Genomic DNA, 20,128 nt, shown 5'->3' with positions numbered 1-20,128 from the left:
GTGTGTGTGTGTATGTGTGTGTGTGTGTGAGTTAGAGTCAGAGTGTGTGTGTGTGTATGTGTGTGTGTGTGTGTGGGGGTGTGTGTGTGTGTGTGTGTTTTGGTTTTCTCCAAACTGCCATTTCCCATCCAAAAATCCTGCAGTGTGCCCAGTTTTCATGACTAATCAGTTGGCCATGCTAAACAGGCCCTCCGCCTCACAGTGAAGAACTGGGAACCGCCCTGGGCCAGTGGGCTGTGCAGTTGTACTTGCGGCGTAGTTACCCTCCGCACCCTTTGTAGACAGCCTCCCCTCGGAACCTGCTTTGCTCCCCTTCTTATGGGTGGGTAATGATAATGATCATAATAAAAACCGCTCCCTCCGACACCTGTTGCCTTGTGAACCACGTGCCCTCTCCTGGCGACTGACAAGACTCACGCTCCAGAAGGACCTGCAGCGACAGGCTGACAGCGAAGCCGTGAACCATGTGGAAGGGGACTGTTACCCCTCACTAAAACTCTGTGGGAGTTTTTGGTTTGCCAGCTCGCAGTATCTGAGGGGGAAGAGTTCATGAGACTGACTGACCCAGAGACAATGGAAAGCAGCCAGCACTCCAGCTCAGCCTGATTGACAGGTTGGACAGGCCAGTGAGGAAGGGGAGAGGCCAGGCCCCGTCCTCCCTGTGAGCTGGGATTGTTCTGGCTCTCTCTGAACAAACAAGCTGTGCTGCAAAGACAGAGAGCTGAAATAGGAGGACAAGCTGTGTGAAGAAGTCCTGCAAAAACAGGGAGCTGAGAGACAGCCTGAGCAAAGCAAGCTGTGTGCTGAGGGGCAGTTTTTGCAGAGCTGAGCCTGACACACACAGCTCAAGGAGCGCAGACCCTGTGTTGAGCAGCAGACTGGTAGTGCTCAGAGAGCCAAAAGGAACAGAGAAGCAACGCAAGGAGCTAGAGACTGGCCACACAGCACAGCCTGCAGCTGGATGTGGTGAGCAGCTGGGACCTGCAAAGTGTGGGGAGAGGCTCTGGACTGGGAGAGGGGTCTGGCCACTTCGAGCTTGAGGCAGTGTGGGCACTGCCAGAGCAAGCGTGTCCAGCCTGCAGCCCCCCCGCTGCACATCCAAGGCCTCTAAGGAAGAGACTGTGGACTGTCCTTACATTCTGCAGGCTGCTGTGTTGATGTCCCTGTGCTACAGAGCAGGGCTGTGTGTTCTCATTTAACCAGTCTCATTGTTTCTTATTCTTTTCTCTTTAATCAGTTGTTGTTTAATAAATTGTATTTGCTTTGAACCTTATGAAGTGATCACTGGACCAAGAAGGCCGGCAGTGTGAAGAGAGCACCTCGGAGTGGGGACACCCTAACTCCTGCCCCTAGTGACTACAAGGTCAGGGATTAAGCCCCAGGAAAACTGGGCCCAGCCTTGTTGGGGTTTCAAGGGCCCTGCTACTCCGGAGAGTGGAGGGGGAGCCCTCAGGATCAGGGAGCCGTGGGGTAAAGGAAGTGGGAGCGGGGACTCAGATCCTTTCGCTTGTTCATTTCACTGGGGTGTATAGAAGCCAGGAAAGTTCCCCACAATAGCGGGATCATTCCCCCGCTTACACATGGCAAGGCCTGGCTGAGAATTGACACCCACGTGCAATGCTAAGTGTGGGGCTGGAGGCTGCCGGCGCATGAGGCAAGATTTGGGTTAGTCACTGTGACGGCGCGTTGGGGGTTCCCCGTCTCCTGCACCCCGAAATGGCACAAACAGACTGCACCAGCCGGTGGAATAGAGGAAGTTTATTGCCTCTCCAGGATACAGCACAGCACAGATGTAGTCTGGCCACAGAGCTGGGATAGGATGCCTCAGGCCCCCTTGAGATGGGGGAGACTGGGCCCCTAAACTCCAGCCCCTTCTCCTAGGCTCTCCTCCATGCTCTCCCACAGTAACTAACTAAATTCCCTTGCAGCCCTACCCCCCAGTCAGGGCCGCATTCCACCTTCCTTTGTTCCTCTCCATGGGGGGTGTCTGGCCACTGGTTCAACCAGTTTGGCCTTACCTCTGCCTAGCGAGGTTTTCCCTGTTGGGTCTTGCTCCAGACAGCAGGGGTCACCACAGCCCAGCAATTACCCCCACTACGTCACAGTCACTCAGAGGCTGGCTCAGGAGACCGGTAGTGCTTCCCGGAGGGTTCTGCGCTGTGAAAGATTTGGGCCCATCTGTCCCTGGGGGCGAAATTTCCCAGTGGAGAGTTTGCACAGGAGGATCTATGGGGGGAGCAGGTACCCTGGGAACAGGGAAATAATGTATGATCTCAGAGCAGGGAAGGGGTTACATTCGTATGGGTCTCAGGTAGAGGGTTAAGTTCCCCACACCTGGGAGTGGAGGCTGGGTGAATACAGGGCTCTGGTTCCCCACAGGGGAGGGGTGGGAGACCCAGCCAACAACAGGGGCTCGGCTCAAATGGGAGGGTTTTCCCCTGGTGCAGCTGGAAACCGCTGGAGCTCAGGATGTGAACTGTGCATGAGCTCTTACCCTGGCCACCTCCATTTGTGTGAAGCAGGCTGTGGCCTGATGTGTGACCAGTCCCAGCCTGCCTAAGACAGTCTGTGTGCATGTGGGGAAAACAATGTCACACACCAGGGGGCTGAGTGTAAAAATGGCCCCAGGGGTTGGGAAATGAACACTCAGTACCCAAAACCAGGTCAGTTCCAGACTAGTCGAGTTCCTCTGAACTTGGAACTTTCCTAACCACCTCACCCAGCACTGACAGACCTGGACTCCACAGACTCATCTCTTTTTGAGCCCATTTATACCTTTGGTCTTTACAACATGCCCCAGCAAGGAGTTCCACAGGTGTGCTGTGTGAAGAAGTATTTCCTTATGTTTGTTTTAAACCTGCTGCCTATTAATTTCATCTGATGACCCCTAATTCTTGCATTATGGGAAGGGGCAGATAACACTTCTCCATTCACTTTCTCCACACCAGGCATGATTTTGTAGCCTTCTGTCGCATCCCCCCAAATGGTGTCTTTTCCCAGCTAGTCTGAAAACCCCCACTGCTTGTGTTTTCCTGTCTAGGCTCTCCCTTGGAGACGTTGCAATTACTTGATTAGCGTGTTGCTCCAACTGCAAATCGGCTCGTGGTGCGAAGTATGAAGTGCTCGGTTTACACATAGACAGACCGAGAGAGAAACATCATCTCCCGGAAGGAAATCACTCTCTCACCTGTTGGGGAGTGTAATGTTCAGCAGTGACGTGTAACTCCTCACGTATTATCCAGCCGGACATCGCACGGTAATTCTGAGGGCTGGTGTGACACAGGCTCACCCTTTGGTGAAGTGCAGGGCCGGCCTTACCATGAGGCGAACTGAGGCAGCCGCCTCGGGTGCCAGACTGGGGGCGCCATAGGACCCAGGGTGTAGACAATTGTGTCTGTGCTGGTGCAGCATGGGGGCATGGGGCATCAGTTGAGCTCCCGGCCTCAGGTGCCACAGTGCTGTGGGCCGGCCCTGGTGAAGTAGTTTGTAGATACCTGGGATAGGGGATTCCCCGTTTGCAGCCCACGCCCTCTGCCAGGGGGCACCACAGGCCCTTGGGTCACATGGAAAAGGTCAAGGAGAGGGCTGGGGCAAACAGGCACGGGCAGGACAGCCAGGCGGGGGCCATGGGGCAGGCGGGGCCTTGGCCAGAAGGGGTGGACTGGGGCAGCCAGACCTCAGCGCTGTGGGGATTGTTCTGGAATCGCTAGGCCCTGGGCAGTTGCCCCTCCCTCCAGCAGGCCTGGGTGCACAGGGCGCCGTGTGCTCTGGGCGGCGGACCCCCTGCTCGGGCTGGAGTCTCAGGCTGGCCCCGCGCCCCCCAGCCACGGAGCGGGGAACAGGGGAGGCGCCATGCTGTGCCCAGGGTGCCAGGGGCTCCGTGGTCCAGTTCTGGCTCGAGGGCTGCTGGGGTCAAGGTGGCGGGGCGCTTCCTGCGAGGGTTCCTCCCGCGGCTCCTGCTGCTGGGGGGGTGTCCCGCCTCTTCCCGCGGAGGGTGGCAAAGGTCCGTCTCTGCTGACTCCTCGCCCCACACGAAAGCGCTGCCGCGTGCTGGCGCGAGTCGCCTCAGCCTGTGTTCTGTCGGGCCGAGCTCGTCTTCAGCCTGGCTTCCACACCGAGCAAATGGCATTTGCAGCCCAACCAATCGCGGCGCTCCAGAACCTCCTGGTGCCGATAGCGGCAGCCTGCCCAACTCCACCCGGTCACGGGTGTCTCCAGGGATCGCTGCCTCGGTCTCGTGTGCAGGCGCTGAGGAGTCGGGGAGGGGTGCGCTGCAAAGTCAGGGGCAGCCGGGGTAGGTGGAGGCCTGAAATCCGAGCTTAGTGACACTGCTGTGAACTTCCTGCGATCCACCACACCTGCCTGTCCAGGCCTCCTGCTTTGTCTTTGGCATCTTCCATGCCGTCTCCTCCCTCAGCTCCAGTTATCACTGGCATCCGGCACCAGTCGACCCTCGGGATTTGTCCAGGAAGCCGATGTGCTAGGCGCTGTACGCACAGAACATAAGGACAGGCTCTGCCCCCAAGAGCTTACAGGCTGAGAGTGCTTCTCTCCAGTGAAATAATGGAGCCGTCTATTTCACCAGGAGGGTGGGGAAGCGCTGGGCTGGGTTCCCTATGGAGGGGGTGGAGTCTCCATCCCTAGAGGTGTTTAAGTCTCGGCTTGACAAAGCCCTGGCCGGGTTGATTGAGTTGGGATTGGTCCTGCCTAGAGCAGGGGGCTGGACTTGATGACTCCTGAGGGCTCTTCCAGCTCCATGGTTCTGTGATTCTAAGCCCGTTACATCTGGCCTTCCCTTCCGTGGACATGAAGAACAATTGACGAGGGCTGTTGCAAAGAGGATGGTTAACACATCCGACGACTCTTAGCAGGGCCTGCCCTTGGTCTTCTACACATGCCCAGAAGGAGCTTTTTTAACCTTTTCTCATAGGCAAGGTTTTCCAAATATTTTCTCACTTTTATTGCTCTCCTCTGGACCCTCTCCCATTTCCCCACATCTTTGTTCAAGGGCGGAGCCCAGACCTGGACTCAGGAGGCCCGGGGAGGCCTTGCGAGGGCCAAGTAGAGCGGAACAGTTACCACCTGTGTCTTACACCCGACACCCTTTTCATGCACCCCAGAGCGGCATTTGCCTGGTCTGCAACCACAGCACAGTGTTGACTCATATTCAGTCACTTGGCACCTGCAGGTCCTCTGCAATCAGTAGGAAACCCAGGAAATTCAAGTGGGAAGACGGCGCTAAAACCAACCTGAGCATGCTGACGTGTGGACATGCCCCGGGAAGACCTCCCGGCTGCGGGAACGCCTCCCTGTAGTGCCGTGTGGTGGCCCCGGTCACATTACAATGATCTTTTTTAAAGGGATGTTTTATTTTCCCCTGTTCAAGGTCTAAAGCAGCCTTTGACCTTCATGGGAGCCAGGCCCAAGAGGGGGGCAGAGAGCCGGTCTGCATGAACGCGGGTGTGAACGGCACAAGCTCACTGCAGGGGGTGCAAGAGGATATATCTGGAGGAAAATCGTTGCAGCGCCAGCGGCCGAGCTGGGAAGGTTTCCGGGGAATCCCAGCTGCTAGGCAGAGATGAGTTTGCACGTGACTGCGATCTTGGGCAGAGGCACCGCGTCCCAGAGGAGGGAGTTGGTAAGTCTCTGTGCCCAGCTCTAGGGCTTATATTGGCATTTTGCAATTTGCCCTGAATAAGGCTCCCACGGATGCTGTCAGCCCCGACGACTGGGCAGGGCCACCCAGACCGCTGCCAGGGCCCGAAGATTCCCTGGGACCCCCAGGACCCTCGCTGGCACCTGGACCCAGAGCCCATGGACATGCTGCCAGCCCCTTCGTCCCCCGTGGACCCTGCAGATCCATTGTGGAGCCAAGTGCAGCCCCGGGGGAACCGGGAGCAGCCCAGGAGTAGCGGAGACGGAGCTCAGCTGCTTGGCGTGTTGCAGTCAGGATCCCTGCCGACCCAGAGACAGTCTCTTAGGGCCCTGGGCTGGGATGCAGTGGAGCGGATGGGCCTGCAATGCCAACTTACCACCGGCTGAGATGCTGCCTTGGGTCGCCTAATGGGAGTCCCGCCGGGGCCTGATCCTCAGCCAGGGCGAGGCAGCTGTCCGCTAGCCCTCCCTCAGTGTTGCCCTATAGCTAGCTGGGGGTGGATTCCCGTGGCGTAGCACTGCCATAGCTGCTTCGGTCACCACCCCAGCTCTAACCGGGGGGACTGGCTGGGCTCCCGTACGCCCAGCTGATCACCCCAGCTCCCAGAATAGCTTCTAGTGTACCTCAGTGGGCCAGCCTGGCACAGAAGCCCAGCGTCGGAGGCTGTCCCAACCGTTCCCTCCACAGCCCCCGAGCTGGGCCAGAAGTCAAGTAAATTCCCGCTTGGGGGCCAGAGCCTCAGCTGGTGTAAATCAGTGCAGCACAGGAGCCGCCTGGCTTTACCCCTGCTCAGGACGTGGCCTGGGAGGGCTGGGGAAGGTCTATTCCCCCAGCTGCAGAGTCCGGCGACCGGTGGGTGCTGAGTCACCCTAGCAAGTGCAGGAGCAGGGAAGGAAACAGAAAGGGACACAAGGTCTGTGAAGCTGCCTGGAGCCGCGCAAAGGGCTTTCCAAAGCGGCGGGGAGCGAGTGGGGCGCAGAGAGCGGGGAGGCGGAGGAGGGCTGGCCAGGTGGCAGGGGAGGGGTGACCGGCAGACCCCAAGTGGAGTACATCTGCCAGGAGAGGGCATTTAGCCCCAAGGCAGCGTGCGCGGCTGGGAGCCCCTCTCAGGAGATCATGGCAGTGTCATGGCCGGCAGGGCTGGCTTTAGGAAGTGCGGGGCCCAATTCGAACCATTTCCACAGGGCCCTGGCAGCCAGGAATTTTGGTTGAGCAAAAAAACCCCAAACCCCACCATACCCAAAAAAAGAGTCACAGCCCCTTGGAATCCAGGGAAGCCGCCGCGCTCCTCCTCCGGGCCGACGCCCCCTCCCGCAGCGCGCCCGTATGCCACTGAGCTGCGGGAGGGGAGTGGCCTCTTAGGCGCGGGGCCCGATTCGGGGGAATCGGTCAAATCGGCCTAACGCCGGCCCTGATGGCTGCAGAGACAAAGCCCTTGTCATCCATCCATTCGCTGGCCTGGCTGCCAGGCGCCCCGGAGCAGACGCGTCTCACCAGGAGGCGCGCTCGGAAGAGGCCTTAGGCAAGAGCTCCTGAGTTAGGGCCGGCGCTGGGGGCCTGCCGCTGGAGGGAAGAGGGCGAAGGAAACAAGAAGCTCTTTCTCCAGCCACGCTCGGGCTGCTGTAAACCAGCTGTGCAATGGGGCTCATTCTATCCCAGCCAGGAGCAGGTCCTCTGTGTGCACCCCCTGGGGCTCTGATCACAGCAACTCGGGCCACCTCCCCTTTGCCATGCCACGGGCTGCACTTGGCCCTGCCCTGGGGTGCGCCTTGTTGAGCACAAACAGTGTCAGGGCACCAGCTTCCCATCAGCCACTGCCTAAGAGACAGCTCCGCCATGCACCCACCACACAGGGCCGGCCCAAGGGGTTTAGGTGCCCTAGGCGAGCAATGACTTTGGCACCTCCCCCGCCACACTCAAAACAGAGCAAAATGACAGGTGTCAAGTGAAATGTTACCTTTAGTTATGTGGCCCTGGACATGAACAACCTAAAAATAAAAACCATAGAATCCTAGAGCTGGAAGAGCCCTCAGGAGTCATCAAGTCCAGCCCCCTGCCCAAGGCAGGACCAACCCAACTAAACCATCCTAGCCAGGGCTTGGTCAACCCGGGACTTAAAAACCTCCAGGGATGGAGATTCCACCCTCCCGCCCCCCAGGGAACCCATCCCGGGGCTTCCCCTCCTACCTGGGGAAATCGTTTTTCCTAATATCCAACCTAGACCTCCCCCACTCCTGTCAATACCCCTCCCACCAGCATTGATCTCTTCTACTTCTCACTAGTGCCGGCACAATTCGTGTGTGGAGGGCAAGCCGCCCCGGAGCGACACTTTGAAGTGTTCACCCTTTTGAGCTGTACACGCTGCGTCTGGTCAGCTCTACAAACAGCTGCATTTCGAGCCGCAATTGTCTTCCTTGGGGTCCCGGTTGTCACACGTGAGAACAGCCGACTGGCGAGCAACACTGACCCAGTGGTGTGACTGGGCAGACCCCCGCCTCAGGCAACACACAGGCAGCGCACTCTGGAAGCTGTGCCTTGACCCATTTTACCTGTATTTACGTACACAGCCAGGCACCACAATGGGCTGTGACTCACAGAACTCAGAGCCTGACGCAGCCGCGCCGCCTGACAACACAACATTCGATACTGGCGTTTATAAAAGACCAGAAGATTTCTCTGGCAGTGCTCAGCTCCGGAAATAAGCTTTCTTTCTCTTCATTGGAATCCTTGCTCGGGGATGGGAATGGGGGCTCAGGTTGCAGGCTGCCCCCAGAAGAGAGGACAACCCCAACCCCCTCTCACCGCAGCAGCGTGGGGCTAGGTGGGAAGCGCCTCTCCATGGCCGCTGCAGCTGCAATGGGCACAGCTGGCGGAGGGGTGCATGTCCCCCGCTGGGGAACAGACACACAAACAAACACTCTGATAGCTTTCCCTTTCTCCACCCTGCTTCCTGCTGCCCCCGTGGGGTTAGAACTGCCCTGGTTCCTATCGGTCTCTTGCTGCCCCTGTGGTCATTCTGCAGTATAACTGTCCCTCCTAGCTGCTGCTTTACATTTTGTGAGACACAACCAAATTGCAGGCACATCCCATATTACTGTATTTTAAATAGAGAAAAAATTCACTTTCATCTGAGTTGATGCCCCTTACAGCTGGGGCCCTAGTGCACCCATACGGTCGGGCCTGCCCTGCCACCCCACACATCCCTGTGGGCGCCTTTGTGATGGCAGCCTCAGCTGAGGCATTGCCTTTGGCAAGTGTCTTGTTTGGAACCCAAGGAGGCTGGCGGAGAGTTTCCACAGCCCGCTCCTCAGCTCTCACGCTGTGTGCTGCACCGAGGCACCCAACTCCCTTTGAACTCCAATAGGAGTTAGGTACCCTTCTGGGTGGATTCTTCCGTAACTGAGTGCATCGTCTGCAGAAGCAGCTGAGACTAATCACTGGTGAGACAGGGCCCCCAGTTCAGCCGGGTAAATAAGCGTCTGTCCCATTGTTAAGCATGTGCCACCAATAGGGCTGGTCACAAGCTAGGCATGTGCCTTGCTGGCTTGGGGCCAGGACACTGGACTAGAAAGCCCCCCGGTCCGGTCTATGACGGCAATTTCAGGAGCATTGGTAAACTCTGGATCACCGGAGATTGGAGAGTTTGTTGTTACTGCAACACATTTTGCCATAATCACAGAAACTGTCAGACTTTCAGGCCTGCTTCCCATTTCATATCTCGGTGCGCCACACCAGCTCTGCCTTCTAAATTTAGCTCTTCTGGGAGTGAAGGGGGGGTGCAGGGGCTGGGGTTTGCCTTCTGCTTCCCTTGCCTCGTCAAAGAGAGTTTGACTTGAAAGGATCCTGGTTCTAAGTGAAGGTGACAGAGAACATGCCTCATTAAAAATGTTCAAGTGACATTCCGGGTGCAGCGGATTGCCTTTGAAATCTCTCATGTTACCAATACCCCACAGCAGCAGCGGCTCAGAGAGACTGTGTCGAGGAGGCATTAAGAATCTCATTTTACAGCTCTCGTCAATTTTGCAGTGTCTCTCCCCGGTAAAGCCTTGGATAGCTAGCGAGTGGGCATGTTTTCCAGACTAGTAAATGAAAATAGATTTATAAGGCCCACGCTTCCCAGCCTTCCCCCGGCACCAAACTTCCCACCCCCTAAAACAGCTCATTTGCTAGGTAATGAGTTGTTTTCATCTAATTATAACTCTGCCTCCCTAATCCTGCTTCCCCGGGTGCCCTGGGCTATGAGATGTTTAGGCAAAAGAGACTTTGCTGCTCAAAGTTACCTGCTTGAAACATCTGTCTTGCTTAGCCAGAGGGATTGGTGTAAATCAGCGGGATCTAGGAGTGGTCACCCAGGGCTCTGCAGTGACGTTCTACATCAGAGAACGCTTGGGGGGCAGATCAGGAGCTACCTGTGCTGTGCTTGCATCAAGGGCTCCTCTTGCATTTCTCATCTTCAGGCACGTGTCAAGCCATCCTCTTTCTGTGGCTCTGAGAGCTCAAGGGCCAAGCAGGCTGCAGACACTTTCCTGCTTGGAGAGCAAGGGAAGGTGGGAGGTGGCTCTGTGGAGGGAGCTGTCCATGGGGAGCCAGTGCTGGACCTATGCTGCAGTGTGCTGGGAAGGGGATGCTGCTCTGCAGGGACCAGGGTGGGAGCCAGTACAGACCCCAGTGCTCCCATGCTGTGCTGCAGAGAGCAGTGAAGGTGGCTCAGTGGGGATGGAGCATGCTCCGCCCTCAGGCAATGCTGAATGAGCCACCAAGCTGCCAGGCCCAAGATGTAGACTCTAGGGGGATTTTAGGCTGCTGGAAGGAAATGTGGGGCCGTAGCCTGAGGCAAAGATTTCATGTATCTTCTCCACAATAGCCTTGTCTTCCTTGACTGCTCCCATAGCACCTTGACTGGCCAGTTGCAGCTTCCTGGCCTTTCGCGCCCCCCAGCCAGTTCAGTGTGTCTCTGAGTCAGGACGTAGCTGGGTGAGTAAGCACAGGAGAACTTCCCCCTTCCTGGGGGCTGTGTTGTGGAGAGGCACAGAGATGGCAAAAGAACTTTCTGGGGAGCCAAAAGTTCCTACTGTCTGTGGGGGAAGCTCCGGGGCAGCGGGGCCCTCTCCCCCAGCTGTTTCATGCCATAAACTGGAGACAGGAGAGGAGTAAATATTGGAATAAATTGCCAAGGGAGGTGGTGGAATCTCCCTCTCTGGAGATATTTAAGAACAGGTTAGATAGACATCTGTCAGGGATGGTGTAGACGGAGCTTGGTCCTGCCTTGAGGGCGGGGGGCTGGACTCGATGACCTCTTGAGGTCCCTTCCAGTCCTATGATTCTATGATTCTATGAGTGACACTCAGTGTGTGGGGGGGGGGGGGGACCCTGTTGGCTGAGCAGTGGTCTCAAGGTGCCTATTTTTAAGATGGGGAAACTGAGGCATCCCAAGCTGGATTTTTAAAGCTAATTTGGTCCAAAGATTCAGAAGGGAGCCTGCAGGGTGCAACTGGAATTCCAACACAGCACCTATATAGATTTGAAAAATCCAGCCCTAAGCTAGTCTCCAGGTGCCCAGATAAGTGCTTTACCCATTGGGCCATCTGACCTCCTTGATAGGTGCACTCACCCTCCAAATGAGCTGTGCTCATTCTCATCATTCCCATCACATGCTGCTGCCCTGGCATTGGCTGGGACAGGTGGCCTCCCACTTTCCAGAGGCTATGGAGGGGCAGGAGGTTAGCTTCCTGACCACGGGCAGCACAGCTGGATGCAGACCCACCCACAAACCTGGCCACGGGCAGCACAGCTGGATGCAGACCCCTCTGATGAAGGGATTCTGGGACTCTTGCTCACTCCGGGAGGCGCCCCTCCTGCCCCGTCGCACTGATCACCAGCAGCCACACTGGAGAAATCAGCTGCGACAGCTGCTTGGTGGACTCGTGAGCATGCCCGCCTGCTGCGTTGCCGCGCCAGGAATCTCATACACGGACCAGGCCATCTGTGCTGGCATCCAGCTGGAACTGTGCGGCGATGTGGCTGCAGCCTGGCCAGGCGTGCTGGGAAGAAGGAGACATGCCCAAGGGAGGCGAGGCCCGAGCCACGCTGGGGAGCACTGGGACTCTGGCAGCAGGGGCTGCAGCCCCTTACGTAGGTGCCAGGGTGCGGGATGAGCCCCTGGAGCTGTTTGCCATTGCCTCGGTGGTTGGGACGTCCGGAATCCAGCTCTCCAGGGCTGCAGGGCTTCCCAAGCAGGGTGGACCAGTCCTGGCAATGCAGACCCCCAGTTTGCAGTGCCAGGTGGCCGTGCGTGGCCCGGGCTGATTGAGATGCTAAGCAGCAGCCTGGTGGGGCCTGTGAGTCAGAGCAGAGAAATGAGCGCTGGCCGCCGATCAGCCCACTAATCACTGCCAAGAGCCGCCATGCAAAGCAGCTGCTACGTGTCGCTAGGACACTGCGCCTCCTTCCAGTGCCCTGCGGCTCTGGCCCAGCTCCCGTGCAATCAGGCTGGAAGGGAGGAGGTGGGAAGCCAGGAGATGGGGGATAATTAGACTAATGGCAACACAAATTGTGCTCGCTGGAGGAGGGGAGGGAGGAGGATCCAGCCATGCTTAGCTAGAATCAGTCCTGGCAGTGGGGGGCGGGGGGGGGGTCGTGCAGGAATCGGCCACTCAGGGATGCTGATGAGAGATGATGTCAGTGTGATCCAGGGGATAGGATGCCACACTGGGAGCCAGGCCTGTATTCCCAGCTCTGCCACTGTGCTATGTTATAGCCTTGAGCAAGTCACTTAACTTCCCCTGGCTTCAGTTTCCTCATCTGTGAATTAGGGATGATGACTGATTTTTTCTAAGAGGATTGTAGGGCCATGGGGGGGGGGGGGAGGGGGCAGTGTGATCAGCCTGCATCGCACAGATCATGGGATTTTACACACTGCTAAGTATTATCAGCTGTTGTTACTGAGAAGAAAACAGGGACCAGCGGAGCCTTGCAATCGCAGCTCCATGGGCGGGCAGCTTTTAAAGCAATCCCCTCCAGCCAACCCACCTGTTCCAGGGTGGCTAAATGCAGAGGCGAGGCAGCTATTCTGGATGTACTTGCCATAAGTGGGGAGGGTTATAAAGAGTGCTGTCTACTGGCAGACACTGATTTGCGGTGTTGCTCCCAGATGGGGTTATGTTGTCACACACTATACGCTGCCTACCGGAGCCTCGTTCTTAATATTGTTGACGGCTGAATATTGTTCCAGTGAAGAACATCTGGGCTGGGGGAGGCCTTGGGCCGGCAACGTCTGAGTAGAGCATCCAGAGGGGTCAATGTTTCGTATCTCTGCGATGCAGCATCTTGTCCGTCCCCCAACGTGCCTGGAGAGCCAATCCGCAGCACAGGACTACACTGCTCAACAGACAGGGCTCTGCAGGGGGTGGTGTAAAGCCAAGGCCTGGCCACTGGTGGAGACTAGGTGCTATTGCCATGCAAAACACTAGTCCCCCTTCCCCGTCGCGGGCCTGATTCCCTGCTGTGCTAGGCACTGTACAAACACAGAGCAAACAGATGGTCCCTGCCCCATCTGGCTTCCAGCCAAAACATACTGGTGAAGCCAGAGATGTGGGAAGTACCTGGAAACAATGGAGTGATTGGCAGCAGTCTCCGCTTAGCAGCAGCCAAACCATTGTCAAGGCTTTGGTGGGTATCAAGCATAGGAGAACAATGTTCATAGTGGGTGCTGAGAGCCACTGAACCAAACTGTAAGCCCTCTATGCAATGGAAACCCCTTCCAACAGGCCCGCAGCTTTCCTCGATGTGCCTCTCTTGAGGGCGGCGCCTGGGTAGTTTGGAAAAGGGCAGACTGAGAGGGGACACGATGCCAACCTCTTCCTGCTGCCCCGTGCTGCAACATCCAATGGCAAAGCCAACAGGCACAGCCATGCCGCTCTGAAGTGCAGTGAGCTGCACCCCTAAGCCCCATCTCAGGTCACATTCCAGCAGGTATCTCTCATGTTCCCTACTTAGACTGAAGCCACCTGTAGACAGCATTGTGTCTCCAGCTCATGGCACTCGTGGCTTCTCTATAGCTCACTCTGCAACTGTTCCACTGTGCGGCTTGGAGAAAGTCCCCATGCCTGACTCAGTTTCCCCATCTGTGTAAAGGGAATCATGATACTGATGTGCCTCAGAGGAGCATTGGGAGCCTTAAATGAATGCCTGGAAAGGGCAGGGGGGATTTTCACAGCCACTGGAGAGATTTAGATGCCAAACTGTGTTCAGAATTGGGGCACACTCATGCCTTGAAATCTCTCCTCCGAGTGTTCGGGGGTCTGCAGATGAGAGGCGCTAGGGAAGGGCAATGCATCAGCATTGTGACTGCAGCCTTGCAGAGGAGAACTCAGCTCATCAGACTCACTTCCATCCTCTCTCATTCTGTATCAATTAAGCCATCTGCCCACATTAAATGGTAAATTATCTCAGCTGCTGCCTGCCCGCCCATGGGAAATACAGCCAGGGAAGGGGAGAGAGGCTGGTGCTGCTGGAGTGCAGAACAATGCGGATCAGACAAGAACCGGAAGGATGTGCCTTGCTGCTTCCAGTCCCCCGCCCCCAGCCAGGAATGCCAGGCCCCAGCTGAAAGATCAAGAGTCACGCAGCTTTGAAGGGCGGAACAAGCCAGACGGGATGGACGTGGGTCCCAGGCCACGATCAAGATAAGGGCACTCGCTTCACACTGCACCATGGCTCTGCATTGTGACCTTCCTCAGTTACTGTCCTTGGCTCCCCTCTGCTGGGCAGCATGGAACGCTACCCGCTCAATGGGGGGAACTGGGGCGCTTGTCACCATTCTGCTGCCCAAAGGCACTGCTGCAGCCTGGGACGAGAGCGGCAGAACTATTATAGACACCAAAGCCCTGTGAGTTTCAGCAAGAGAAAGGATCGGAGGACTCTTCAGCACAGGCTGAACCTCTCTAGTCCGGCATCCTCGGGACCTGACCAGTGCCGAACCAGAGAATTTGCTGGGCCATGGGAGGCCACTGTTGCCTAGCACCATCACCAGCTGGCTGGGCTTTGAGACAATATTTCGGGTCAAGCTAAAGAACAGCACAGAGCACTGGGAGTTAGGCCTGGGGGCTGTAACAAACTTTATGGGGCCGTGGGAAACTTGGCCACACCCATGATCAGTGGGCATCCAGCTCACTCAAATCCTGCTGGAGCGCAGATGCTGCCAGACCAGAGAGGTTCAGCCTGCATTTTGTTTCCCTTGCAGTGCATGTTACCCATGTTGTGTCTCACTCTTACTCCAGCCCGCCAAGGATTCACAGCTGTCCTTCTGTATGCCATGGCCCCCTGGGATTTCCCAGCAAAGGCCAGGTTGAAACACTCGTCCCCGTGCTCCACACGCGCTGGCATCTGTTATTTGAGCCCCAGGAGACCCTGGGTGGCACAGGGCCTGAGGCAAACCGCGGAGCAGGCCTGAAGCTGACCATAGAGACCAGCGCGCCGGCCCATGCATGCACCGCCGCCAGTCGCTCCAAACAGGAAGGAAAGCTCCTGGCTGGACACAAATCCCTCCAGCTACAAAGGGATGCAGCCAGGCTCCCATCGGGCGGGCCTGGGTGTATTGCAGAGAGCGGTTACGCTGCAGGCCCGTGGCAGGAAACAGCAGCAAGATGTGAACTTCTGTCCTGCCCTCAGGGTGCAGGAGCCCTGGGACCTGCACAAGCTCCGAGAGCGGAGTCCCTCGGCCGTGCTGCGGCTCCGGCCTAGTGGCCCCCTCCTCTGCCCCCTTTAGTGGGCTCTGAGCGCTCCGCTCTCCGCTGGCTGGTCTCCCATGGCAACGCCAACACATGGCAACACAAGGCTGCCACGAACAAGCCCCCTCCAATGGATTGGCCGATGCTATGACAACAGGCCCATAAATAGCCACTGCCAGGCCACAATGCAGCTGCGTGGGCTCGCCGCCTGGGCCAGCTGAGGCCCTGTTGTCTGGTGCAGGGGAGCGGGGCTCTTCGCACGGCTGAGCGCGGTCCTCCCCTGCGCCGGGGCTCGCAGCCCCAGAGCCACCCTGGCTGGGAAAGAGCCGGGAGCCCTGCTGGCAGAGAAGGGGGCCCCGGCGTGCCCTGTTGGTACGGGCAGGGCGCGCCACGGACGGGCAACGCGAGCTCCCGTGAGTCCCCGCACAGCTTGGGGACCAGGTCAAGAGTCTCTCAGAGGGGCGCCGGGTTAGGCTGTTGCTGCCAAAACACGAGGAGTCGGGTGACAACTTGGAGACTCACGGGCTGATTTGAGCAGAAGCTTTTGTGGGTCAAACCCACTTCATCTGGCCTCCGGGCATCTGACAAAGTGGGACTGATCCCCGAAAGCTGATGCCCAAATGTCTTGAAGGTGCCCAGGACTCCCCACTGAAGTGTGCCTGGGAGCATGGGGATGTGCAGTGGCTACTGGCTGGCTCCCACGCTCCAGGCAGATTGTACGTCACGTGGGTCTAGAGGAAAGATGAGTCACCTCCCAAGTTCTCTCACTCCGAATGCAGATGAGGGTTCCTTGGACAATGGGAACTGGGCAGTGGGGCTTGCGGGTTAGAGCTGCCCAGCTTGGCAGCTGGCACCGAGTGGGGCAATCTGGCAGGGGAACTGGGCGGCTGGGGACTGGCCGGTGGATTGAGCAGGGGCAGCCGCAGTGAATTGGACAGTTGCAGATTTACAGTGGGAACTGGCCCATGTCAGTTTGGCAGCTACTCTGTTTCCCAGAACTCCAATCAGCTAAATAGCCCCGTTTAATTAACTAAAATGACTTTGATTGGCTTGGACTAACAGCAAGTCAAGTAGCCATGGACAAGAACCCCCTGAGCACGGCGCGTCCTTGTTTGCAAGCTGCACGCAGCCTTCTCCATTTGGGGGCTCACTCTCTATTTCCACGCCAGCAGCAGCTGCTGCCAGCTGCCAAGTCCCGTTAACTCAGCAGCTCCGAGGGATCCAGAACCTAACGAAACGGCGACTGCGCTCAGCCACCAGAGGCGCTGAACATGCATCCGCCACGGCGTGGCGCGTGGGGTCGGTCTGTCGGGGACAGCTGAAGGGCATGCCCCTGCGCCAGGGGAAGGGATGCCATTTGAGCCGCCCAATTCCTAGCTGTGTCCTCCAGCGGGATGGAGCTGGCCCCATTGGAATATAGGAAGGGATAAGCCAGCCCTGGAAAGCGGGGAGGTGGAGAGGCTCAAGGGAGAGGGTGTCTGCCTCTGCAGCTCTGGGTTTAGGGTTGGAGACCGGCCCACCCTCCAGAGCAGTGGTCACCAACCAGTAGATCTTGGAGCCAATGACAGGTGATCTTGCCTGGCTTGGTGCTGGCTCTTCAGTTGCCCCTCCACCCAATGTCATGCTGCTCCTGCCCTCTGCCATGGGGCTGCCCCGTGGAAGCCTCCCACCTGCAGTGGGAGGGAAGGTGCTGATGTCAGGGTGTCCCTCCGCCCCCCACTCCTGTACCCCATCTCCACACAGAGAGAAGGAGAGGGCGGACGCTTGGCAATGCAAATCTCTGTCACGCACACAGTGGGTGTGTCTGTTTTCGCACACACACGCACTGTCCTCCCCTCGCATCTCCTGACCCAGCGCAGGGTTGCTGTTACTTGTTTTACTGCTCGCAAAGTGGCATTTGTGGGGTTTGACTGGTCTGTGCATTTCATCATTTTCGTTTCTCTCGGACGCTTACATTTAATTCTCTGAGCAGTGAGTTCTAAAATCCTAGCCTGGCGTGGCTGGAATCATTATCCCTGTGGGAATTGCTGCTCCTGGATGTAGCTGCCGTGTCCCTGCAGCCCCTGAGAAAGGCAGAGCAGGGGGTCCCCACACACTGCCCTTGCCTGCAGACACCGCTCCTGCGGCTCCAAGTGTCTGTCTACACTACCCCGCTAGTTCGAACTAGGGTGGTAACGTAGGCAACCGGAGTTGCAAATGAAGCCCGGGATTTGAATTTCCCGGGCTTCGTTTGCATAAAGCCGGCTGGCGCCATTTTTAAATGTCCGCTAGTTCGGACTCCGTGCCGCGCGGCTACACGCAGCACGGACTAGGTAGTACGAGGAGTAACAGTAGTTCGGAATAGGAAGCCTAGTCCGAACTACCTAGTCCGTGCCGCATGTAGCCACGGGGCACGGAGTCCGACCTAGCGGACATTTAAAAATGGCGGCGCCCGGTAATATGCAAATGAAGCCCGGGAAATTCAAATCCCAGGCTTCATTTGCAGCTCCGGTTGCCTACATTACCAGCCTAGTTCGAACTAGGGTGGTAGTGTAGACAGACCCCCAGTGATCAGTAACGGGGAACTGTGGCCAGTAGAAGCTGTGGGCTCAGTGCCTGGAGATGAAAGCAGCACCTGGCACCATGGAGCACCATGGCTGGACATGCCGGCTGCTTTCAGGGGTGGTACGGGGCCAGGGCAGGGGTGAGCTGCCTTAACCGCACTGCTCCACCACCTGGAAGCCATCTCAGTTAAACGGTGCCCAGCCAGAGCCTGCTTCCTGAACCCCTGTCCCAGCCCTGAACCTCCTTCTCCACCCAACCCCCTGCTCTAGACGTGCGTCCCCCTGCATCCAAACTCCTTGCCAGAGCTTGCACCCTGAAACCCCTCCTGCTCCTCAATCCCCCACCCTGGCCCCTCCCACACTCTGAACTCTTTGGCCCAAGACCAGAGCCTGCACCCCACCTTCTACCCCAGCCTGATGCAAGTAAGTGAGGAGGGGGGAGGAAGGGGGATGGAGTGAGCAGGGGCAGGGTCTCAGAGAGGGGTGGGAAGGAAGCCAGGCAAGGGTAGTTGGGTTTAAGGTGGATCTTACATTGCACTGCAATTGAAAGAGTGTTCTTGTGGCTAGAAAGGTTGGAGACCCCTGTCCTAGTGAATCCTTTTCAATCCTGCTTAGTGTCTTGGACAGGGTTCTTAGCAGCTGAGCTCTCTGCATCTAAAAGCCTGCTGGTCCGCTGCCCGAGCTAACCGACCCTCGGCACGGAAGATTCATCATCGTCCTTTCTATGCGGACGGGCCAGGATTAGACAGGCCCAGGGAGCTTGGCTTGCACACAGGATAAGGTCAATAATTTATGTGAACAAATTTCAGCCTTTGGGGTGTTTGGAAACTGCCACTTTCCCCCTCGAAGAGTCATTAGCAGGTGATTGGTCCTCGGTCCCAGGCGATTGTTTCTATTCCTTAACGGGCTGGTTGAAACTTTTCCGAACAGAGCAAGGAGGGGCCAGGGATGCTCTTTGAATATGAATTTCAGCGTTTGTGCTAAAAGTCAGGGTGGCGTGGAAAGGACTCATGACTATTGGCTGCTGCCATGAAGGGCGGAACTGGCGCCGGCTACTCGGTGAAGTAGCCACGGTCACTTTCTGTGCCCTCCATCGTGTGTCCCAGGGAGGCCCTGTTCTCCCAGCAGCTGGAGTTGTGCAGTGAGGGTGGGGTGCAGTGACTCCATGGAGAGAGGCAGAGGGGGCAGGGAGTGCATGAGAAAAGACCTTGCAACATCTCTGTGGGGTCAGGAAGGGTGGCTCCCTCATGTCCCTGCTGGGAGTTGAGGCTTAGAAAGGCTAAGCCTGCACTCTCATGACTCCGCCTACTCGTCTCCAGAGTCGATGGGACAGCGCTCGGAGATCGATGTATTGTGTCTAGGCAGACACAATAAATCAACCACCAGTGGATCAATCGCTGTAGCGTGGCACCACCATGCAGTGAAGACAAGCCCTAAGTGACTTGCCCAGGGTCACACCAGAAACCTGTGGCAGAGAAAGGAACTGAATGTAGGATTTGCGGTCCTAAACTAGAGCCCTCAGCACTAGGATGTCCTGTCTCTCCTACAAGGGATAGTGCAAACCCTGGAAAGACTACACCTGACACCAGGATCCTGCTTCTGCTCCCACTGAAACCAACACAAGCATCCTTGGCCGGGAAGGGGTGGGGCTCTTTGTGAATAGGGCTGGGGTTCAAGCCCTGTTGCTGCCACTGCCTCATGGCATGACCTTGGGCAAGTCATTTCTCCTCTCAGTCTTTCTCCTGCACACTGGCATTGATGGAAACCCGCCTTTAATATTGATGCTGCGTAAGTGCTGAGGACTCCCGCTGTAATAATATTTTATGCCGTGCACCTCCAGCGTTTCAACTGAGTAAATATTGAATGAGGCCCTCGAGGTCTGGCCATTTCTCTGTCTTCCTTCCCTTACTCGCCTTTGCTTTCCCTGGCTCATGCCATCTGCCCCCGTCACCCGTCTCTCTCCCTACAGCCCCACCAGGCCATTCCAGCAGAAAGCGGTGGGGCGTGGCCAGTGGCATTTCAGGGAGGATGTCAGGCTGCTTCCGTTTGTTTGCTGCCTGACTGGATCAGAGCTCCCGGGCCTTCGGAGCAGCCCCCAGTTGTGTCAGCAGCTGGCCCGGCACCACTCTTTTCTCAACGGGAGTGTTTCTCATTCACAGCAGCAGCAAGCGGATGACTGCAGTGGGCCCGGCCCATTCATG

At 57.2% G+C, this 20,128-nt stretch overlaps 1 long non-coding RNA gene across 1 annotated transcript; it reads left to right on the top strand.

The window, feature by feature from the left end:
- The first annotated feature begins 131 nt into the window (after positions 1-131).
- On the top strand, positions 132-6,884 carry LOC102450353 (uncharacterized). The gene is made up of 3 exons (XR_332692.5): positions 132-966; positions 3,041-3,256; positions 5,387-6,884. It is a non-coding gene; the product is annotated as an uncharacterized LOC102450353 (long non-coding RNA).
- The last annotated feature ends 13,244 nt before the right edge of the window (positions 6,885-20,128 follow it).

The sequence above is a fragment of the Pelodiscus sinensis genome, chromosome 27, assembly GCF_052426305.1.
Source record: "Pelodiscus sinensis isolate ZL-2025 chromosome 27, ASM5242630v1, whole genome shotgun sequence".
Taxonomy (NCBI): domain Eukaryota; kingdom Metazoa; phylum Chordata; order Testudines; family Trionychidae; genus Pelodiscus; species Pelodiscus sinensis.
The sequence above is the reverse complement of the archived record's forward strand: the minus strand, read 5'-3'. Positions and strand labels throughout refer to the sequence as shown.